At 42.4% G+C, this 19,498-nt stretch overlaps 1 protein-coding gene across 1 annotated transcript in view; it reads right to left on the bottom strand.

The window, feature by feature from the left end:
- LOC117019064 (cAMP and cAMP-inhibited cGMP 3',5'-cyclic phosphodiesterase 10A) overlaps positions 1–19,498 on the bottom strand; it is a gene marked incomplete at its 3' end in the record, with an annotated part of 390,928 nt that overhangs the window by 216,700 nt on the left and 154,730 nt on the right.

The raw sequence follows: 19,498 nt of genomic DNA on the forward strand, positions 1-19,498 counted from the left end.
AACAAAAGTACAATACAGTTGTAAATAAACAGTGCTTGGACAATTGTTTTTTTCATATTGAACAGAATAATAAACTGAAATCTCTACCATGTACCATATACAAACATCAATTTAGGTGGGGTAAACCCCTTAATAAAAATTTTTTTTAAATAAATAAATAAACAAACAAACTTCTAAACACTTAGAAGAAAAATTGGGAGAATATGTCTAGTTTCTAGGAGTAAAAATCATAAAAATAATGATTGCCAAAAGTGAAAACTTAAAAATTAAATGGGTAATAGATTTTTCAGGGGAATCACTTCGTAAGGTATATAAATGTCTGATCACTATGTTGTACAACTGAAACTAACATAATATTGTATGTCAACTATAATGGAGAAATAAAACAACTATTAAAAAATAACAAAGGAAATAATTAAAATAAAACAAGACATAAGCAGCAAGACAATGCTTATTAATATAGATATAACTAGGAAAGAACAAGTACCCAGAATATTAAGTACTACAAATCAATGAAGGAAAGCATCATAAATCCAATAGAAAATGAGCAAAGGAAATGAAAAACAAGCAAACACTCAATAAATATAAAAATATGCATAAATCCACTAGTAATAAAAAGCCACAGTTAAGATCACTAGTATTTTCTGTCATCTAGTGGATTGACAGAAAGTTAAAATATCCATGTGCTTACAGATAATATTACCTGTATGTGGGTCCAGGTTTAATTGGTTAAGTGACTTTGAAGGTATTCTAACAACAGCTGCAAAGTTGATGCACCTACTGTGTAACCCAATAACTGCACTCCTACATAACCAACCTAGCCTCAGAAATTCTGACGTGTATGCACAAGAAGACATGCACCAAAAATAGAAGCATCTTATAATAAAAACAAAACAAAACAAGAGGCAACCTAAATGTCCTTCCAAAGAAAAACAGATAAATAAGTTCAAGCATATCTGTACAGCAGAATCTCATATAACACTGAAAAAATAAATGGACTAGAGTTACATGTCTACATATAAAAAGAACAAAGCACAGCAGAATAAACACAAAACTTCTGAGATCCAGTTTGTACATTTGCAAAATACCAAGTATTCTTTAGATGTACATAGAAAAAGTTTCAAAACACGCCAGAGAATGACAAACACCAAGTTTCGGACAGTGCTTACTTGTGATTCAGAAGAACAGTGAGACTGGGGAGGAGATCGTACTGGGGTGACTGGTTTTCAACTTTTTTTTATATCTTAACATGGGTGTAGTTACACGGATGTCCATTCACTGTTCTTTATATCTTTGTGAATGCCTGAAATAATTATCAAAGCAACCACAACGGTTACATATCTGTGTGCATTCTGTAAGCAGAGCCTGGGAATCTGCACTTTTGATAAGCATCACAGGAGCCAGAGCAAGGGACCACCTGAAACCAACAAACGCAGTCTTTTCCTGATGAACAAGAGAATGCAGCGTCCCTCCTGAAGTGCAGGGGTGCACTGCAAGACCGGCACTGGAAGCCTGAAACCGGATAGTACTGGTAACTATGTTTTTTCCTATACATCCACAACTATAATAAAGTTCAATTTATAAATTAGGCACAGCAAGAGATGAACAACAATAACCAATATAAAATAGAACAATGTTAACAATACATTGTAACATAAGTTACATAATGTGGTCTCTCTCCCTCTGACGACCAACCTGTTAACTAAGACTGCTACTAAGTGACTACCAGGCAAGGAGAATAATAGACAGCGAGGAGACTCTAGACAAAGGGAAGATTCACTCCCCAGTGTGATGGAGCAGGAAGGCACGAGATTTTATCACGCTACTGGACATGGCACACAATTTACACTTACGATTTATTTCTGGAATTTTCCATTTAATATTTTCAGATAGCAGTTGACTATGAGTAACTGAAACTGGGGAAAGTGAAACTGAAGCATCAAGGGAAGTAGCAGTAAGGAATCGAGCTCCTTCCTGGCTCCTTATCCTCCAGGTAGGTCTCAATGGGAGACCCCTGCCCACTTCCACCCACCTGCCATGGAACCTTCCACGAGCTTTCCACAAGCTATCCTGCTCACTGTAAAGACCAAGCAGGGAAACAGACCTACAAACCCAATAGGAGAGAACCAAGACCAGACACCCAGAAAAAGTAACCCAGGCCGTCTTCCTTAAACGTGAATATTTTGGCTCCAAAAGGCCCATTAGCATTTAGCTGTCAGCTCCACTTTTGTTATTTCTGCTGGTGAGGGACTCGGAACATAGAGCTGTTGAGATGGCACTTGCTGTGAAAATGGATACACAGGCCACTAGAAAATACGAAGTGCTGAGACCTCAGGCTTTAGAAGAAAGGGAGAGCTGCGGTTTGGGTTCCGTACTCGAACTTTGTGTTGTGGTTTTCAACGGCATACCATGAGTGCATGCGAGCACACTGTTTGGGCCGGGAGTATGAGGTTTGCATGTTTTTCCCCTTTCAAATATTTTCCTTCCAATGTACTTCAGAGTCGCTGATTCCACTAGCACCACCACTGTTATTTCAATGTCAAGGACATGACAGAAATATGTGTGTTTGCTCGACTGTGCCAAAAGAAGTAGTTAACCATGTGGGCTGTCGAAGCAAACTGTTCACAGCAACACAACTCCCAGCAGTGCTGCAAGGGCAGAGATGAGGGGCAGTTACCATCTGGAAAGGGGCACACCCCACAGCAGGACACAGGCAGAGAGGAATGACAGGCACAGAGGGTCAAGGAGCCCCGGGTGGAAATCTGAGCGCCCACTTGCAAAGGGAGTGTGTGTGTGTGTGTGTGTGTGTGTGTGTGTGTGATTTCACCCACCAGGGAAACTGAGTGCCCACTTGCAAAGGGAGTGTGTGTGTGTGTGTGTGTGAGATTTCACCCACCAGTGAAGAGGCACCGTGATTAGGAAATAGAGCTACATTTCCTGAGGGACCAGCTGGAGAGGCAGAGTGTGGCTCGACTCATGGACTCTGCTGTATGCTGTGCTATTGTGGGATATGGGCAAGTTACTGAACCCCTCACTGCCTCAGTTTCCTCATATGTAATAAGAGGGTAATAATAGCACCAGTCTTGTAAGGCTGCTCTGAGAATTAAATGAGTTAATACACTTCAGAGTAATATACATGAGAAGTGAATTTGGCACAAAGTGCTCAGTAAAGATATGGCTACCATCACTGTCACCATCACCACCATTATAATAATCACCACCACCACCACCGTCACCATCACCACCACCATCACCATCACCACCACCATCACAATCACCACCATCACCACCGTCACCACGGTCATCATCACCACCATCACCACGGTCACCATCACCACCGTCACCACGGTCACCATCACCACCATCACCGTCACCACCATCACCATCACCACCGTCACCACCGTCACCACCACCACCACGGTCACCATCACCATCACCACCATCACCATCACCACCATCACCACTGGCACCACCGTCACCACCACCACCACGGTCACCATCACCATCACCACCATCACCACCATCACAACCATCACTACCATCACCATCACCACCATCACCACTGGCACCACCGTCACCACCACCATCACGGTCACCATCACCATCACCACCATCACAACCATCACCACCATCACCACCATCATCATCTTTTCTAGCGTCATCATCGTCATCATCATCATCAACATCCATGGACTATTTCTTCAAGTGAAGCTATTAAAAAATAGTAAACCCAAAAAAGGTAACTGTAAAAACTCCTAAAGTATGGGTCAGGCCTCAAATGTTTCCTGCTGTCTATACCTTTATGCGCACTTCCCTCCCAGTACACTTACAAATTAATTCTGGTCACCCCCAAACCTAGTTTCTTGACAACTTGTCAGTGTTTGAAAACATTTATTCTTCTAAATTCCAGCCTCCAAGGTTTTAAAAACACAGATGGGAAACACGTTCCCAGAAAACAAATGCTAACAAATCATTACACTGACAGGAAGGAATAAAGCCCTAGTATTGCCAACACTAATGTGACTAATAGTAATCAATATGCTTTTGGAGACATTGCTTTAGAAGTTGTTTTTGAAAAAAATATATTTCAGCTTTAACATGGCAGTTCTATCGTACAGCCAACCAACAGGTACTCATATGTGTGTAATGTTTTTGGTGGCCAAGCACACAGATCTGGATTCAGAGAGCAGTGAGTCCACTCTATTCCACCAATCATGTGAGCTTAAGCAGGTCACTTCGCCACCGAAAGCCTCAGTTTCCTTACCTGGATAATGGCAACCATAGCAGCACTTTATTCAAAGTATGTGCTGGTTTAAGAATTAGATAAAACATGTAAAGCACTTAGCTGTTCACCGTTCTGGAGTCAAGAACAGATATTTGACTACCGTCTGAACACCTACCTTACATCATATCATGTGACCAATCTAGAATGAGGACTTCCTGGGCACAAGTGTCTTTCAGGTGGCTGTATTTTGATTTTTATGAAGAGATGTTGTAAAAAGTACATTTCTGTTTCAGCAATAAAGGTTTATTTTAAAAATTGAACAAAAGCCTCAAGGAGTAAAACGGAGCTCTATATAGACAGACATGCTTAGTTGATACCCAATATTGGAAGCTATTTCAAGACCACGTCAGAACATCATCATGGAGCGGTTTGTAACAGGTATCACTGGCCATCAAATTTCACAGCTGTCTTAGGAGGCTGGTTTCCTTAGAGCCACTATGAAGGAGAATCATTTTCAGGAGGGACAAGGATTTTTAAACGATGTGACGTACATACTCAAGCCAAATTACGACAGTGAAGCCATGACTGCCGATGCCTTTGGTCTCTGAGAACAGTGGGCATCTGATCAGCAACGTTTCTTTTTCTATTTCTAAGTCAGGGAGGGACAAGGGGCTGTCCTATGTGTTTCAATAAAGCAATATTCATTCACGGTCACTTAGGGAAAAACACCCTCTTCATTGTCTTACAAATCACTTTCTAGTCTGAATTGTTACATAGGCATGGCTATTAGGAATAAAAAATGCAGCTGCACACTTCATGCATGAAAGACATTTAAAGGTCACAAATGTGAGAAACTATTTACAAATACTGATTAACGGACAGCTACTTGTCTGGGGGATATCTTCAAAGGCACAGCCACAAGAACTAACTCTTCAGACACAAAATGCTGAGGCTGCTGCGTAGGGTTAGGTGGCCCATGTCCCGTCCCCTCTGAGGGGGTGACGTTGGAGGCTCCTCTCTTTCAGGGCTGTTTCTCTCCACTCTGTGCCCGGAATGGGAACTCCAGGCCAAGCAATGACTGCACTGCCTGGGACGGTCAGGAGAGCTGAGTGACCTAGAAGAGCCATGAAAGACCGTGGTCCGCAAACACGTTTGACTTTTTCAATGTCATTACTCATTGGTTTTTCTTATAACAGAAATAAAATACTAAGTCCCTGTGGCACCAGCACACACAATCTGCATTAAGTCAATCAGAACCAGCGGGTGGGGCCATCCCCACAGTCCAGTTAGAGGTGCCAGGATGCAGAGGGGTGAGCAGTTGGCCTCTGGACACCTAACTGTATGATTCAAACTGGGACCTGTGCGGCTCCAAGGTCCATGTTCTCCCTGCCCGCTGCCCCTGCATGTTAGACATGGGTGCTTCCTTTAAATTGGCTCTGTGATCCTGGGGGAAATAGTAACCTTTGTATTATTAGAAAACGAGGTTTCTTACCTGTAGAATGGGGGTAAAACTTATTCATACAAATAATGTAAGTAGATATATATATATTCAACCCATCAGAATAGTAATGTTAAAGTCCCACTGAAGGACTCGGGTGGCTGCTTCCCTGTTTTCATGCTAACCGGCGAGTTAGGAGAGGTGGGAGAAAACCCAGATCCACGTCTTAGAAACGTGCTTCCTCGAAGCCAAACGACACAGTCAGCCCCTGCTTTCTCCACCCTCCACTCCAGGTGTGAGCGTGTCAGGCCAAAGCAGGAATACATTCCTAAAAATGCTTCTCTTTGTCAATTAAACTCCTCTTTAAGATGTCCCCATGTCCTCCATTCACAGAAAACCAGATGAAACCGACCTGCCACTGGGGAGAGAACTCGGTACCAAACCTGCCTGCGCTTCGCTCAAAGCTGCCTGCGTTCTCACGAAAAAGGTACTTTTAACGAAATCACTTAGTAGCAATTATTATTTCATGCTAATAGGGTCTTGACTCTCAACATACTGTAAAATAATAATTACAAGTTATCAACTTTAAAGTGCTTAATTGAACTTACTGATAAAACTTGTAAAATAAACACTTGCCCTGGGGATGAGCCCGGGGGGCATCTGAAGAATAAGCGAGTGTTTAAACAAGTGTTTCTTAGACACCTTCTCTCTATACATGTCATTCTACCATCACTCAGAAACAGCGCTATTAGAAGCACTCTTTTCCTTAAAATACACACAAAACGCAGGTGTCTCGTCTTCATTATGAAGTCATCTTCACATCTGTTCTTTACCTAGTAATTTGGGAGGATGCCTGATAAACACTGATTGAAACTGAGGAACGCGATAGGGTTTCACATTGGGAAGACTATACAAGGAAAGAACGGGGGCGAGGAGGCTTGTAGAAGATGCGACAGGAAAGCAGAAAGGACAGCGCATTTGGAAGAGAGGCTGGACAGCAGACACTGCCACCCTGCTGGATGGAGCTCACCTGTCACCAGAGCAAATCCAGGGGTCACCCCACGGAGTCACGGGACCCAAGCTCTGAGTGGAACCCAAATGATTCAAATAACCCCTGATGGAAGTAGGCTCTGGGGGAAATCCTGAAAATAGTATTTGACAAAAAGGTAATGCCAGAAATGTTAGAAACATTATTTTAAATGTTCAATAATAAAAAGACCAGTAAAGTTCTTTTGGGAAGATGGAGCTGTCCAGAAACACCTTCCTCCAGCTGATTTCCTATTCTTAAAATTGTTTAGTTCGCTTTTGAGAAGGTTATGCATTCGACGTTGTTCAAAAGTTTTAAAAGTTATGAAAAGTCAGATATAAACAGTTCACCTTTCAACTATGTCCTCCATTCACCTTCACTACCCACTATGCCCCAAACAGCTAAGCACTGTTATTTTCTTTGTGTATCCTTCCAGATTTTTATGCAGATACAAGAAAACAAGATGTGCTCCCCCTGTCAGAACACAAAGTTTTGCATCTTATATTTTTCTTTTAAGGTTTCTTTGAGAACCTTCCATATGCAGTACACAGGCTTCATTTTTTTTTTTTTTTAATAACAGCGTGAACAGGTAGATGGTAGATACATTACCGAACACGAAGAGTCCTTCCCCCGCCCTGTCAGAGCCAAGCACTAAGCACCCAGAATCACACTGGAGAAATACTGGCTATTTTGTTGATGAATGGCGCCACCCAGGAGAATGGAAGCCAATGCTCAAATGTCCAAACTCCACAGTAGCATGTAGGGGCAAAATCACAGGACCCTGTGGGTTAGGGGTTCAGGGCCGTGCTGGGAGCTGACTGGTCAGCAGTGAGGTTAGGGTAACAAATCATTTCTTCAGCTCTTGAGGACAGTTCTGAGGTTTTTTCTAGAGTCCCTTTGTCTGGTCTCCTGGGAAAGTAGCCAGGGGGGTCACTCTACCTTAGGGCTCAGGACCTGAGACATAACTTAGGTCAAGGTTATCTTTATGCTGCATTTATGCCCTGTGGCCATTAGTCAGGTCCTGGCCACTGTCTCCTGCTGCCCCAGGGGCTGCTGATTACCCAGGGGAGAGGCAGAAAGATGGAAGGGGGATGACTGGTTTCTAGAGCTAAGATTTAAAGCTAAATTTACTCGAAGGCCTAAGGACCCTCAGTTTCAATACAGCAATTCCGTACTGGTGGACATTTAGGTTGTTTCCAGTCTTTGTTCTTGTGGAAAACGCCACATTAAATCTGCATGGGTCAGGCTGGTTCAAGCGAGACAGGGCTACACATCCTACCAATTCTGACAGTTGCCAAACTGCTCTCCTCTGTAATCCACGAATGTGCCTGTTTTCTCAAAACCCTACGAGCGCAGTGGACTGGCAGGTATTGGCATGGTTTTCCTGTCCCGTGTGAAACATGGCCTCTTGGTGGGGGCAGCTGAGTGTCTTCCACACATTTATAAATCACTATCTTTTCTCTGAATGTCATCCTTACCACCCACCTCCCTTTTTCTATTAAGATGTTGGTCTTCTTCTTATTGATCTGTGGTGCAAGCAGCAAATTGTTCACTTGCTTCCATTATTTCTTTTGCTTTATGACTTGGTTTATGCTGTGTTGCGGAAGTTTTCTTTTTAAGTAAGTTTCAATGTATCAATTGTACCTTTAATGGCTTCTGAATTTTGAAATATAGTTAGAAAGGCTATCTCTTTGCTGAATCTGTAAGAGAATTCTCACATTTGTTCTAGTACTTTTCTGACTTCATTTTAAATTTAAATCCGTTACTCATGTGGATTCATCCCAGGGTACAGTGTAAGATACTGCTCCACCTGCAGCTGTTTCCAGATGGCAACAGTGTTTTTCAACACCATTTATTGGCTGCTTTGTTCAAGTGTACTCAGTTCCCTCGTGTGTTTGGACCTACTTCTGGACTTTCTGTTCTCTTACACTGATGATATCTTTTATATGTCTTTGTCACTCTGTTCTAATTACTGGCATTTTAGAATATGTTTCAGCATCTGGTAAGGCAATTTTCAGTTAATTTTGTCATGTGAGCTATAGAATTGCCTCATCTCATTAAAAATAATTTTCTTATGTTTACTGGAATGATTTAGAGAAAGGTGGCAACTTTACATTGTTGGTTTTTTTTCTGAAAACAGGATACATTTATTTCCATTTCTAATATTTCCTAGTAAATCTCAATAAATTTTCAAGCTCATTTGTGGTTTCCCAGAAACAAAAATCTATAAAATGGCAGGAAACTGAAACATCACATGCATTGTTTCTTCGATGAGTGTATGTTCTTCACCAGAATTGTCATCATAACTAAGTGGAAGGTTCTGACAGATGCTAAATTATCTTAAATTTTGCTGGACATTAAACAGTTAAAATTAGGCTTCATGTTTTCCCGGCTTGGTTTTTCAATTAAAAACACCCGAGTGTTTAATAAGGTCATCTTCACGAAGCTTTTGCACTGCCAGCATTGCTGCAGCATTGTGTTTGTCCAAGGTCTCCACTTCTGTCGCTTACAAGAGGCATTATTCATTGCTTTGAAAGTCCAATTCCACTTTGCATTACCACGTGGTGAAGTTTTGAAAAGCATGCATTTACGTATATAGAAAGAAAAAGAAATGAGGTAGGCTTGAATTACTGCAAATGCGGACGTCTAAGGAGATGTGATTTGATGCCACAACTGCATGCTGGCTGTTGATGGTGTGAGGGGCCCTGGGAGCCGGGCACCCACGTCTCATGGCGGGGAGCAATTCTGTGTGAAGCCCCCATAGCAGGTCCACAGCAGTTCTGAGACCGTGTCATCTCAGTGGTTCTCTCCAGGCAAGGGGGGGAAGAACTTTTCTGGCACAGGTCCAAAAATAAATTTTAAAAAGAAGATGGTACACAGAACAAAGTATTCTATGCAATCTTTAGTGGTGGGGGTGGGGGAGTGGGTTAATAACCTCCGATGGTATTTGTTTTCCGAGCCACATCCTGATGGAGATCGGCTTGGTGACACACGGCAAATGCAACACAAAGGACAGAGTGTAGGTCTTCCTAAAGCTCTCAGCTGGTCCTCACTTGCCGTGAGATGGGATTGGTCCAGGCGAGGACCTGCCTGATTTGGGGGGACCAAATCATCTCTCACTGGAGTCCATTACACGGGGCTTCACTTCTCTCTCAGGGAGAGACAGGGCAGGCTCTCTAACACCTCACTTTGTCCCCCTCCACTGTGAAAACATGGTCCCACTGGTGCAAACTTCCCTCAAGATGAAGAAAAGAACATGAAGGGTTAGCACACCACACGGACGACCCTGTTCAAAGGTTCCCGAGGATGCCAGGCAGCTGAAGGCACTTTTCCACCTGTAGGATGGACCATAAAATAGCAACATCTGAACGGACTTTTCCTAAAGGTGCGGCTCATCCAATCTCCTCACTGAAAACATGGAAAATCAGACCTAAAGTTTACAGAGGCACCCAGACCACTGAGGTCTCTGGGCTTCGCGTGGGACTAGTTCTCTTCCTACTCTCACGTTTTTCTCCTGTTTTTAAAACGACACTTGAAGTGGGCTGCAGAGTGAGCTCCAGGCTGTCTGGTAGGTGGATTCTGTTTTGTTTCCCTTCTGCTTCATCCCATGCAGAATGCTTTTGTACGTAATTGCTTGTACTGGTGAAAGTCAATGTCCTGAACCAACGGGTATTAGTTTCATACATTTGCCCATAAAGTGACTCTGATTCTAGAAGGAAATGTATGGAATTTCATCCCACGACTCTTCTCCAGCAACGATTTTTCCCCCCAAAGAACAAAGACATCCCCGAGTCGTTTTACGTTCTTCTCTTTCCATGTACAGTTAACACAGCAAGAGTGCCCTGTCACAAAATTTTTCTTCTTGAATTCGAGTGAAACTGTGATTTAATGTATTCTTCCTACGCTGTCTCACAGCCCAGCGTTAAGGGTGATCCGAAGGCCAGCCAAGCTCTCCCGCCTCGTCCCAGTGCCATGCGCGGAAGCCACCAAAAAGCGACCCCATGCCTATGCACACACTGGGGATGGCTTATCACTCATTCCCAAGCTAACTTTTCCCACACGTAGAACTGACTGCTCAGCCAAAGTCAACTTTAAAGAAAAAACGTCCGTGGTTACTGAGTGCCGCCCCCACCACGTTCACCACCGTCCTTCAGCGCCTGGTCACCCCACTAGGTCTACTTACTCCACAGGACTTCAACTTATTTCTTCACTTTTTTTTGGGGGGGTGGGGGTGGGGTTGGTGGGTTTGTTTGTTTGTGTTTGGTAGTCATTTTTATCCCATTGCTTACTATCAAGTTTTAAGCGACTTATAAATATTGTCTGCTATATCAAACTTCATTTCTATAAGGAGTCTTACTATATACAAGGGGGCCCTGTACAATGCAATCTATTTTCCGTCTTTCTGTGTATTTAGCAGCAGAATGACGGCGTTGGTGCCACGCAGCCAGTGCGGCGTGCTCGTGATCCCCGCACCCGCTGACACGGTTGTAGCATCCTCATGAGGCCGGTCGTAGTTGGCATTTTGTGAGCACGCGCAGCTGCCTCGCGCGCCGCTCCCGGGCTGGGCGCTCCCACTGGATTCCCCGAGGGGGTCTGTCTGCCGTCACGTCACCACTGCTCCCTGAGGGACAGGTCTTCTCGTTTTCTTTCCTGTGTCTGGAAGGGTAACATTGAACTTGGGAAGCACAGCTTCACACGGATTAACTCTTTCGGTCCTGGGCCACACTGTGGCGATGGAGCAGGTGGTTTCTGCATCCTCCGGACTCAGCGTTCACAGAAAGCGCTTTTCCACCTCGGCCTCGCGTTCTTGCCCCTCCTGTGCCTCAGCCCCTTCCTCCTTCCCTTCCTCCTTCCCTTCCTCCTTCCCTTCTTCCACCCCTCCGCGCCTACTTTAAACAACTATTCTTCATCTCAACTACCCCACTTCAAAGATGAGAAAATTGATTTCCTACTACCGGCAGGGAATTAAAATGCTACAGAAATTCACACGTACGAAATAAATCTAGTGTGGACCTTGGGAAGTGCAGGTGACTGACTATTAATGCTAATTTTTTTTTTTTTATTCTATCACCTGCTCACTTGCAATATTTCTGCCGAGTCCATCACAATTTTGCGAGGACATTTTTTAATTATTCCTCAGTTTTGCTTGATAGACAAGCCTGGCTTTTTCTTTAAATGAAACATGATCAACGTGAGGTTAAGACATCACGTCACAAATAGGTGCTTAAACATAGAATAAAAAAGCATCAGTTACTACAAACACCAAAAGCTTAGTGTTTTGATGCAAATAATATAGATTTAAAACAACCTCTTATATGAATACTTGTTATCTGCTCCAATACTATAGTTAAAGAAATACCACTTATCAATGAAAAATGAGATGTAAAGTATAATATAAAGATTTGAAAATCACATCCTGACGTGTGGCTAGAGCTGCCTCCTACAAGAGGTCACAGTGTCCTTGCAAATAATCATCTCTGTAATAATTCTTGGTGGAAACCCACTGGGTGGGCAGGGAATGAGGCCGTTTTACGGGTTCATTTCAATGTGCTGTCAGAGGTCACCACTTTCCTATTTGGCACACTTATTCGATGACATTTTACAATCACATTATATAATACAATGGATCATTACAAATGAAGAGAATTTGAGCACAAATGTGTAACGATTGCAAATTAAATAACTATAGGTCTATAAAAATTTCACTCCACTTTTTTTTCCCTTGTGTCTGGGGAAAACTTTGTCCCTGACACACAGTTGTTCTCAGGGAAACACTTGGCACCACTTCTCCCTGTGGAATGTATTTCACTTTCTGCAGCCAGACTGAAGGAAATAGAGAAAGACAAAAGAAAATGGGGGAAAAGGAAAATAAAATTCAAAAATCCCACTCAACAACAAAAACTTTCAAAAAGTCCCAGAACAAGGAAAAAGGAAATTATTTATGCTGAAAATTGGCCACAGACTAATACAAGTCTTGGTCCAAAATCTTGTGACTCCCTGAGCTGTGGGGGATTAGGATCGGAAGACAGTCTGGAAAGTGTCCCAGCAGCTGGAAAGTGTCCCTTGTTGCTGCTGTGGGGCCGGGTGCACAGCCCGCCCTGGTGCTGCGAGGGCAGGCACCCCCCACCCCACGCTTACGTCATCTGTTCAGCAACCCTCCAGATTGCCCTCAGCTCACCTCATTTTCCTCTTTCCTACAGACTCCAGCATAATATTTTCCTTGACAATCTCACCGTGATATCCCTTTTATGTTTGGGATTCTGTTTAAACAGTGTGTGTCACCTGCTATTTCTTGTTTCCATCATATGTGTCCAGCTAAATAAGTAACAAGGTTTGAAACAGTAGCATCAGGCCAGGCTCTCATGCCTTTGGGTCGCTCACACTGCGTGAAGGCCTCACCTCTCAGTGTTGGTGCATCCCACCTAGCCTAACTGTGACGTACAGGCAGAGACGAGATTTTGTGTGTAGCAATGAAGGCGTCCTACACCCCAGTGCTTCCTCAGCAATGCACCTGTAGTAGCTCTTTAATCTTGACAATGATCATAAAGTAGAAATCATTCTTATTTCTCTCTTATTATCCCGCATTTGACACATGAGGAAACTGAGGTCCAGCATCCCTCAGCTAGTAAGTGGTGGAATGAGCAGCCAGGGAGCTTAACTGCTGGGAGGGGCTGCCTTCCCGGGACCAAATCAGCACGAGGCGCTCTGGGTCTGACTGCACCCCGACCACTTTGGCTCAGCCAGGGGAGGACCTGGGTCGTGAGTTCTCTGATAGTGACTGTTGCCCTTGGGCCGTTTGATAGGTTTTTAAATCTCACTTCTACCATCTGGACAATAAGGATATTTAGTACTTCCCTCAGATGTACCCACAAAACGAGAGCTATTATTAAAACCAATTTAGCCAATCGCACTTGTATAATCTAGTCTAGTGTTAGAAATCAGTTTGGAAGAAATCAGACACGGCAGATGGGGCAGCACTACCATGATTATCCCTCTTGGAAAAATCTACGCGCTTCAGACACAGCCTTTGTCAAGTTTTATAGCAATTAATGTAGACAATGAAGCAATTCCTTCAAAACTTCCCATTTCGATTGTTTAAGTATCTAGTGTGTTTTTCTAAAACATTTCCTCTAAAACTGCAAGAAAATATTTTTAAGGACAGATTTCGTAAAATGTCCATCGTGAATGACAACAATCAACCCTTTCTTAGTTTCTAACTGCTAGTGGCTTTCCCCACCTTAATTATTCTCCTGTCTGCTCAGCCTTTATGTCCGGAATAGCACTCAGTGTGACGTGATAAGGGTTGTGCACGTGAGAAAGCCGTCAGTAACAGTCATTGACAAGGTATGATGGCTGAAAACACGAAAAGACCTGTATTTCCCGTTGCTATCGCACATCCTGCGTATGATATGATATTCACTCATATTGACTTGAAATAAAATGTTTAGTCTAGAAAGAGCAAGCTTTTCTTGATCAAGAAAGATTAATCCTGATATATGATCTCCTTTTCTAGTTACACATTGCTTTGAAGGCCTTAACAAGAATGTTATTTTAAAGTTTGTCTTCTCCTCACTCTTAATTTGGCAAGGAAACCAAGGGTTAGTGTTCACTTGAAAAGATCCACATAAAGTTTAGAAAACTACCTGGAAACCCAGCAGATAATCTGAAGACGTTTTGCAAATTAAGGTCATCCTCCATGCAATTGTTTTGTTTTGCAAACTAGTCTGAATTTTTACATTTTTATGCCCCCCTCCCCACCCACACACTCACTTTCATTGCTTATTTGTTCTGTGGAAAATGCTTCCTGCAGGCAGTTCGTCCAGGCTGGGCTTCTCTATAACTCAGGAAATGAAGTCACCAGGCCGGCAGGCTCAGCCATGGGTCCACCTCCCTTTCCGGACAGAAGCAGCCACTTCAGAGATATTTAAGTCCAGATGCAAAGACAGTGACAAGTAAATGGAAATAAATGTGTTTAATAGCTTGCCAGCGCTCTCAGAATCATTCCATTTCCATTTATTTAAAACTTTAGAGACGTATGAAAATCCTGTGCGGTTCAGAGGTCTTTTTATACAGCCATTGAAAGATTATATAACATGCAATTTTGGCTATAAAAGATGCTAACTACTTGCGTCTTTCAAACTTTTTGTTGTTTTATAATTGAATTTTTCTGGCTCACAAATAACTCAGTCACTTCTAATTTATACCTTCAGCTAAAGCAAAAAAAAAAAAAAAAAAAAAAAAAAAGATGCCCTCTCATGTTTCTACATAAAAACATGGACTTGATTATGCTAAATCATTTCACCCTGACACTTTTATCGATTTTTCCCCCCCGCTAGTAGTATCCTGAAAAGACTGGGTCAGATAGCACTGAAAAAAATTACTTATTGTTAGATTACATGGTTGAAAAAGAGAAACCAAGAACTATGTTTATATAAATATGTATTCGTTTAAAAATATTTTAAGATATAATACATAAACCATAAAGTTAACCCTTTAAAAGCGCATAAGTCAGTGGGTTTTAGTATATTCACAAGGCTGTGCTGCGCCCTCACGATCTAAGTCCACAAAACCTCAGAACTCCCAAGGGAAACTCCATCCCCATAGCAGTCACCCCATTCCAGCTGTCCCCAGCCCCTGGCAAACACTCATCTCCTTTCTGTCTCTGTGGGTGTACCTGTTCTGGACATTTTATATAAATGGAATCACACAATGTGTAGTCTTCTGTGACTGTCTTCTTTCACTCACATAGTGTTTTCGAGGTTTATCCATATTTTGGCATGTAGCAGGACTTCACTCTTTTTTATAGCTGAGTGATACTCCACGGCATGGATATACCATAGCTAGTTTGTCCATCCGTTGATGCTGCTCCAGTGAACATTCAAATACAAGTTTTTGTGTGACTATTCGCTGTCAGTTATCTTGGGTATAGATCCAGCAGTGGGATTGCTGGGTCACACGGTACTCCACGTTTAGCTTTTTGAGGAACTGCCAAACCATTTTCCAGAGTGGCTGCTTCCTTTTTAAATTCCCACCAGCAGTGTACTGGGGTTCTAATTTCTCTGCATCTTTGCCAACATTTATGTCTGCTTTTTTTTCCCCCATCCTAGGAGGAGTGAAAGGGTATCCGATTGTGATTCTGATTTCCATTTCCCTAATGACTAATGCTGTTGAGTATCTTTTCATGTGATCATAGACCATAGGTATATTTCTTACAGAAATACCTATTCAAATCCTTTACCCATTGTTAATTGGGTCACTTGTCTTTTTATTGTTGAGTTTTAAGAGCTCTTTGTATATTCTGGACACTAGACCCTTATCAGATACATAATTTGCAAACATTTCCTCCTATCCTGTGGGTTGGTCTTTTAACTTTATGGATAATGCCCTTTGAAGCACAAAAGTTTTTAATTTTTCTCTTGTTACTTGTGCTTGAAGTGTCATATGTAAGAAAAAATTGCCTAATCTAAGATCATAAAGATTTACATCTCTGTTTTCTTCTAAGAGTTTTATAACTTTTACATTTAGGTCTTTGATCTATTTTGAGCTAATTCTTGTTTATGGTGTAAGGTAATAATTTATTTTAAATGTCCTTCACTAAGCTCTCAAACTTTTCTGTATTTATAGGGAAATAGAAGATTATCTAACAACATTATAGCATTAGAACACTATAGAAATAATCCTACCATGTAGTATTTCTAAGCACTTTTGAAATCTATCATATATCTTATCATTTCAATATATCACATAAATACATATGATATATGTAATATATATCTATATAAAGATACATAGATATATAAAATATATTGTTTAATATACTGCTTAATATATTATGTAAAATATGTGTGTGTGTGTGTGTGTGTATATATATATATGTATATATATATATGATGATAATCTAGGCTTCGAAATCCAAAGAATACTAGGAAGAAAACAGGATGTCAAGATTGGCCTCTTAAATCACTTTTCCTTGAACGTCAATTAAAGGCAGCTACTGCCTGAACTCTAACCAAAAACAGTGTTGGGACTGAGTTTGAATCAGACCTTGCAATTTCCAACACCGTGACCCTAATCATCTTTGTTCTTTTCACACTTTCCTCCCTTTGTCTAAAAGACAGCCAAATGAAACACACCAAGCACCAAGCTCCACAAAGACAAGTACATTCCACTCTAAGTGAAAACAGTACAAAGAGAACCATGAAGTATTTATGTGTATTTTATGTTCTATTCTATAAAGAATATACATGAAACTGCATCTTTTCCATCATTACACTTTACAAATTATTACAGAAACTTTTGTACTTCAACGCGGTTTATAAGCTATGTATATTCTAGACTAAAGCTGTCCAGTGGAACTTTCTGTGGCAAACGGTGTCCCATTCTGTCGCCATCAGCCATATGTGGCTATTGAGTGCTTGAAATGTGGCTAGTCAGGCTGAGGAACTAAATGTTTAATGTTACCTATGTGTAATTAAGTTAAATTTAAATAACCACAGGTAGCTGGAGACTGCTGGGTGGACAGCACAATTTTCTTCTCTGGTGGCTATAATGTGGTTTAAAAATGCACACACGAATTTTAGAGCAGATGGGACAGTCTACTGAAACTAACCGATTTCAAAAAAAAAGGAAAATGTTGAGCTATAGCTTCTGTAGAATTTGTATTGGTTAATTTAAACAGTGATACATATTGCTAGAAACACTTCCCCTCTCTTTCTGGCAAAGAAAAGAGTATAGGCAGACTTCTGGCTGAGCAGACCCTACACACTGCCAAGCCTGTAACTAAAATTAAGCAAAAGTTTAATTGCTAATAGTTTTTTTTATACCCTGTGAAAATCTTGGAAAGCACATAATCATGGAAATCACATTCAGATAGAAATGGAAAACATTAGCAAGTCTGTCTGTGAGCAAAGACAGTGTCTGACATCCAAACAGAGATTATAAAGCATCTTCTCACGTGGAAGAGAGAAAGGGGGCTTCCTTGGTGCTCTAAGGACCGTCTTGCCCACTTAGTTAGCACTAAAGCCTTCAGGCGTTTGTCTTTCTTATAAACAAAATCATAAATTATTTATGCGACAGGCTATCGTAAGAACTTGGAGGGACTGTGCAGACATTTAGTCCTTGTAGGTGAAAACATCATCCTTCATCTACTGTGTGATTCTGAGTTTTTCTTATAATGCCGTTTCAGAAAATACTGAGGGATGTATCAACACCTGAAGTAAACAGTTTCTCTTCTGAGGAAGGAGCCCTGGCAAGACGCGAGGCTCCCTGTCTGTTCCTGGAAAGGCAAACGTTATAAATGAAAACAAACAATAGCAAACTTAAATGCAGAAGAACCAAAAAAAAAAAAAAAAAAAAAAAAGTAGTTTCTTTCTTCTCAGGACTAGAATCGGGTTCAATGTGGGTCCACTGACAGTGAATCAAAAGCTGCCCCTCTGATGACAAGCCCTATTTCTCCTTGCTCAGGGACAGAGGAATTATTGCATAACATGTGCTCTATTGCAAAAGAAAGCAAACACACAGGAAGGTGTTAAATGGGAAATGCAAGTTTACCTACCAACCCCCAATCTCCGTATACATTGCCCAGTAAAATATTTTTCCTTGTATTCTTCCAGAATGTCCTCTGTGCAGATATCTGTATGTAATAGGCACTCTTCTTTTTCAAGAAGTGATGTAAGTTTCAAGAGCTTGAAGCCCTTGCTCTGAATTTCCACCCCAGACACAAGGATCACTTTGGACTCCCACTCCCTCTCCTGTTCACACCACACACACCCTGTCCTCCCAGGAGGTTGTCACTGTCCTGGGGCTCATCATCCCCACTCTAAAAATGTTTATCAGCCTTGACGCTGGGCTGCCACCACCCTCTGTGTTCCCTCCCAGTGAAGACTGAGAAACACAGGTGTGAAACTTCATTCTCTAGCCATGTGGTGTCATGATTTCACCTACAGGAGAAAGTGCGAAGTTAAGGAACAGAGCCCTGACCTGGCCCGTGCCACCTGGCATGTGCCCACCGGGCACGTGCCCAGCCCGGCCTCTGCCTGGAATTCCCTCCCCATTCATCCTGCTGACCCGCTGGCCCTCAGTCACCCCTCCCTGAAGGGTGTGCGCTCACTCTGTGCCCGAAGATCATGCTTGTAAAGTGTGCCTTACTGCAGTCGGCGGGATTTGATTTATACACTGAGGTTTCCCGGGCTGGGCGCGTTTGTTAATATTTTATGTCACACCCAGGACAGCCTATGGCTGAAAACCGCCCCAAAGACTGGTTGCCTCTGTATTTACAGGACTGTAAGGAGACCCCGAGAGCCTAGCGGGGCCTGTAACGAAAGACGGGTGAAACACGCGTGAAAGCTGACTCAACTTCCCGCCGTGGGGTCTACAGAGCCCTGGGGGCCCAGGCCCACGGTCAGGCAGGACCGCATCCAGTCACACGCAGGACCAACCACGCGTGGTGGTCTGTCATGTCCCCCCCGGCCCCGTTTCCGTCCGCCCTGCACACCAGCGTGTTGTCCCAACGTGACTAGCACTTTCCACGCTGTCTGCTCATCAGCAGGGCGTGGATTTCGCAGGTCCAACCACCAGTTCCTCACGCAGGGGAATGACCTGCAAGGGACTGCTGTTTACACCCACGAAGGAAATAAAAATTAAACGTTTATTCTCACACCTTACGTCCCTCAACAGTTTTGTAAATGAAACAAATAATGCCTCTGTGAAAACAGCACAGAGATATAATTTCAAGATCCTGATCTCTATCAAATCTCCATTAAGAAAAAAAGAAAAGGAAAAACATACAAGCCCCGCCCCCCTCCCCCTC

The sequence above is a fragment of the Rhinolophus ferrumequinum genome, assembly GCF_004115265.2.
Source record: "Rhinolophus ferrumequinum isolate MPI-CBG mRhiFer1 chromosome 3 unlocalized genomic scaffold, mRhiFer1_v1.p scaffold_36_arrow_ctg1_4, whole genome shotgun sequence".
In the NCBI taxonomy this organism is placed as follows: Eukaryota; Metazoa; Chordata; class Mammalia; order Chiroptera; family Rhinolophidae; genus Rhinolophus; species Rhinolophus ferrumequinum.